This window comes from Carica papaya, chromosome 9 (assembly GCF_054855325.1).
Source record: "Carica papaya isolate Zhongbai chromosome 9, ASM5485532v1, whole genome shotgun sequence".
In the NCBI taxonomy this organism is placed as follows: Eukaryota; Viridiplantae; Streptophyta; class Magnoliopsida; order Brassicales; family Caricaceae; genus Carica; species Carica papaya.
The window spans coordinates 32,544,471-32,550,133 of record NC_142317.1 but is presented as its reverse complement, the minus strand read 5'-3'; positions in this window follow the sequence as shown (position 1 = coordinate 32,550,133).

The following is a 5,663-nucleotide window of genomic DNA, read 5'->3' as shown; positions in this document are numbered from 1 at the left end:
AACACAAGCTCGGAGCATATCCTCGAGTGTACAGATTTTCCTTTCTGATTGTCCATCCGTATGAGGATGGAAGACAGTACTGAGAGACAGCTTTGTTCCCATGGCCTACTGAAAGCTACTCCAAAATCGAGAAATGAACCTGGAGTCCTTGTCAGATACCACTGTCGCTGGAACTCCATGCAATCTGACTATTTTCTGGATATACATTCTTGCCAACTTGTCCAAGGGATCGGTCATCCTAATGGCCAGGAAGTGGGAAGACTTTGTAAGCCGGTCAACAATTACCCAGATGGCATCATGTCCTGAACGTGCCTTGGATAATCCCGTTACGAAGTCCATGGCGATATGTTCTCACTTCTACTCCGGGATCGGTAAGGGATGAAGTAACCCACCTGCGCGTTGATGCTCTACCTTGACCTGCTGACATACCAAGCATTTAGATACAAAGTCAGCTATGCCCCTCTTCATCCCATTCCATCAAAATCTTGGTCGCATGCTTTGGTACATTTTGGTACTTCCGGGATGCATGGCAAATTTGCAGCAATGAGACTCTGTCATGATGTCTCTCTTTAACTCACTGTCGTCTGGAACACACACTCTGTCCTGGAACCGGAGTAACCCACCAGCAGAGACTCGAAATTCTGAGCTTGCTCTCTGTTCTGCATCATTCTTACGAGCTACTGGGGTGGGGTCGACTGACTGGGCTTCCCTTATTCTCTGTATTAACTCGGGCTGGACGATTAGATGGCCCAAATATGTGACTCTCTTCAGGTCCTGAAGTTGAACCTGTTGTGTGGCTCCAATTTGCCTGCGTTCTGAAACCATTAAGTGGGCTAAGATACCTGCACTTTTCCTGCTGAGGGCATCTGCCACCACGTTGCCCTTACCCAGATGATACAAGATATCACAATCATAGTCTTTAAGGAGTTCCATCCACCTTCTCTGACGCATGTTGAGATCTTTTTGAGTGAATATGTGCTTCAGACTCTTATGATCGGTATAGATCTAGAAGGTCTCTCCGTATAAATAATGGCGCCAGATTTTCAAGGCGTGTATGATTGCGGCAAGTTCCAAGTCATGGATGGGGTAATTCTTCTCATAATTCTTTAACTGTCTGGACCCATAGGCTATGACCTTCCCATGCTGCATAATGACACAACCTAGGCCTAGATAGGAGGCATCACTATAAACTGTATATCCCCCCGATCCACTCGGTAAAGCTAGTATGGGTGCAGTAGTCAGCTACTCCTTTAATTCTGAAAAACTTCTCTCACAGTCCTCATTCCACTCAAACTTGGCATTCTTCTTCGTGAGCAGGGTTAAGGGAGCCACTAGATTAGAGAATCCTTTGACGAACCTGCGATAATAACCTGTTATTCCCAGAAAGCTACGGATCTCCTTAATTGATGTCAACTTTTTTCAGCCAAGTATTGCTTCAACCTTTTCAAGATTCACTGATACTCCTTCATTCGATATGATGTGTCCTAGGAAAGCGGTCTGCTCAAGCCAGAATCCACACTTACTCAACTTTGCATTTCTTCTTTCTGAGGACCTCCAAAATTTGGGCTAGATGGTAAGCATGCTCTTCTCTGCTTTTTGAGTATACCAAGATGTCATCGATGAACACAATAACAAATTGATCTAAGAATTCTTTGAAGACCCTGTTCATCAAGTCCATAAAGATGGCCGGGGCGTTGGTTAGCCCAAATGGCATGACCAGGAACTCATAGTGTCTGTACCTGGTTCGAAAGGCCATTTTGGAGATATCTTTTGTTCTTATTTTCACCTAATGGTAACCTGATCACAGGTCTATTTTGGAGAAGACCTACGCACCCTGCAGCTGATCGAAGAGGTCGTCAATTCTGGGGAGGGGATATTTGTTCTTGATTGTGACCTTGTTCAATCCTCTGTAATCAATACACAGTCTCAATGTTCCATCTTCTTTTCTGGCAAACGTGACTCTGGCACCCCAAGGAGACATACTGTGTCTAATAAACCCACTGTCTTGTAATTCAGTAATATGTTTCCTCAACTCTTCCATCTCAACGCGGCTCATGCGGTAAGGAGCAACCGAAATGGGCTGGGTGCCTGGTTGTAGGTCTATAGTGAACTCAAATTCCCTGTCCACTGGAGGTTCGGGCAGTTCGTCCGGAAACACATCTGAAAAGTCTCGGACTACTGGAATCTCTTGGATAGAAATTTCCTTCTTGGACTTGCCTAGTTAGAGAAAATAGCAAGGTTAAAGTACTTGAAAATTAAGAAAACTTGCCATCAAGGAATAAGTATCAAATGATTTTATTAATTTGTAAATGGCTCATCATTAGGAGGATTGAATACAATTTTCTTGTTAAAGCAATCTATAGTGGCATGATACGCCGCTAGCCAATCCATCCCTAAAATTGCATCAAAATTTCTCGTGTTTACCCTATTAGGTCTACACTCAGTTTCCTATTTGCTATCTCCACAGCACAAGCCCTGTAGACAACTTCCCCTAATAGTGTTTCACCCCCAGCAGTAGACACAAACAACATTGAATCAAGTTTATCAGGTGATACATTAAGTTTGGATGCAAAAACATGTGAAACAAATGAAGGCGATGCACCAGTGTCAAATAAAACATGAGCAATATGGTCACAGATAATGTACATACCCTGTACCACGTCCGGGTCAGCGTCGGCATCCTGCTGGGTGAGGTTGTAAACCTTGCCCTGAAAAAGAGGTCTTCATTGGTTCTGGTTCCTCGGGCACTCTCTCGTATAGTACTGGGCACTACCACATATGCGACAGGTATTGTTGAGCCGATAGCATGGTCGGTCCCCGTGATCCCTGTCGCAGTGCTGACAGATCTTGCCACGTGCTGCCCCTAGAGCTTGAGGGGGAGCCTGGATCGCCGGTCTGGGCCTCTTATTTTGTTAGACAAGCGCAGTAGGTACTGGTCTGCAGGGTAGAACTGAGGGTCTGTGACTCCCTGATGACTGGAAAAGGGTGTTGAAACTCCTCTCCACGATCTGCGCCTTTGCCAGAACAGCTGAATATGTCTTGAGCTCTAGTACCAACAAGTGCCGCTTGATCTCTGGGCGGAGGCCCCACTAGAACCTCCTGGCCTTTTTGCCTTCATCCATCAATGTCTCAGGGGAGTATCGGCTCAGCTCTAGGAACTTATGAGCATACTCCGACACTGTCATGTTTCCCTGGACCAGCTGAACAAACTCCCTCTCCTTTAAATATCGGATGTGCTCGGGGAGGTACTCAGCATGAAAGGCTGCTAGAAACTGCTCCTAAGTGACAGGCGTGGGCAGGGTGGTCTGCTTGAGCTCCCACCAACGATCTGCTTCCCCAACCAGCATGTAGGAAGCAAGAGTAACCCTCTGCTCAGGAACCACTCCTAAGGTCTTGAAAGCCTTCTCTGTCTCTGCCAACCAGTACTGGGCATCTTCGAAAGATGACTCCCCTACAAAAGTGGAAGGATTTAGTCTCGTACCTCTCTACGTAGCCCGGGTCAATCAGGGAAGGAGCTAGATCCCGTGGAAGAGGGACTAGGCCGGGCTGAGGATAGACTGGGGGGCCCTGTGGTGGCACCTGCTGATATAGTGGGGGCACCGGATCATACTATGGTGGTGCCGGACAATACTGTGGTTGAGACACCGGATTATACTGCGGCGGTGGTGCTGGGTGGTACTTTGGAGGAGCAGGCTCTTACCAAGGTGGCTCGGGATCCGCTCGCTGCAGCGGTGGCTCAAACTGTGGTAGTGGGGGAGGGTCGGATAATTCCCTTCTCTCCTCTCGACCTTGTTGAGCAGCAATGATCCTTTCGAGCATCTCAAATATTCTGTCAACATCCTCCCGAAGCGAATCATCCTGAGCTGTTAGGTTTAGTGGGGGTCTCCCTCTCCTCATCTCTCTGCACCTGCATTTCACAAGGAAGGGTTGAGTAATAATTATCAGTTTGGTATTCCTCTATGTATTATTGTGTAAGGGACGGGTCTGAGGAACGCGGCTCTTATACCAACTGTAACGGTCCCGGAAATTAAAAAAAAATGTATATATTTATTCTAAGTACGGAAATGAAATAAAATAGATTATGATTAACATCCCTTACAAAATAACCAAAATGAATTAAACATATGAAAGAATAAACTAACTTAAAGGAAATACTATGAATGAATGCTATAAGGAAAACTAATAAATTCTTTGGCTTCTACTCGCTGTCTTCCTGCAGAACGGGCTCGGGAACTAAGTCCTCCTGATCTGAAATGGTTAAGTAAGGAATGAGCTACACTAGCCCAGTAAAGACATCACACTATCTCACTGTCACAGAAGTAAAGGTTGGTAGAAAACAAAAACGACCAATAGAGCATAATTTATAACAAACTCATTTATCAATAATAAAAACCTTTACTATCTATTTACCTCGGTGAGATTCATGAAAACAACTTATGAGCAACAATAACATCATAAACATCATAAGATCATGCACACTCTGTAACATAACACATATCATGCTTTTGTATTTCAATCATCAGGTAACAAATTTCTTCATTTATCAGCCTACTAGTATCCATGGGGATCCATAGGGGGTCCCTGCTACACGTGAACCATTCACATTAATAACTTAATTCCAGAGCCATCTCAATACCCCGTCCGGTATGGGTGCCAAAACCATAAACCTCAATACCCCGTCCGGTATGAGGGTGAAACGGGTCGTCCCCATACCCCGTCCGGTATGGGCGCCAAAACACATAAAGTCTCCATACCCCGTCCGATATGAGAGACCACGTTCCCGGTAGGGTTCCCTATGGACTCGATCCGTCCACCATCTCCCAGGATATCTAGTCAGCCTGTCGACATTATTCATTTATCAATTTGCATACCTTTTTCCATTCTTTTTTTAATCTCAATTATCCAATCAAACATAAACACGTAAACTAGTAATGCCACCAAACAAGGCAACACAACATCGGATTCACAATAATTCAAACTATTATAAATGAAACCGTGATTCATGCATACGAAACCATAGAATAAACACATCAGGCACCATACTGCATTTAAAACTGTAAAATAAATCAAACAACAACTGACCGAAAAATACATCAATTTCGGACTCCATTAGCAACCTTAATTAATTATACATATCTATTAATTCATAAATACCGTTTTATCATTTATTAAGCTTTAATGCCGTAATAGGAAATAGGGTGAGAGATCCTTATTTGTTTCGGAATCTGAAATCGGGTTCTCATTGCGCCTACGGGCAGTCCCTAGATTCCTTGAATTTTTTTTCGAAAACTGAAACACACTTCCGGTACCAGCACATGTCCCCAAAAAACCCCAAATTAGACCCAAGGCCCTTTTGGCCAATTTTGAAATTCCAGCACGGCGGCTCCGTCGTGCTACGACGACGATGCCGCCACCAATGGCAGCGATCCACCTCGGGTTGGCCGTTTCCAGCTATTTTCGGCCGAATTCGGTCAAACTTGCATTGGTTCCTGTGATAAAACACCCCTAGGGCCCTTGGTGGGCCAAAAAATTATAAAAAACTGAGGCTTATCGGCGGCAGGGCTCTCGTGTACGGCAGCTCCTCCGGTGCGAGTTGCGTTTTGGTGTTTTACTCCGGTCAACCTGTAGAGAAAAGGACAGTGGTCACGGTGGTATAAAAATTA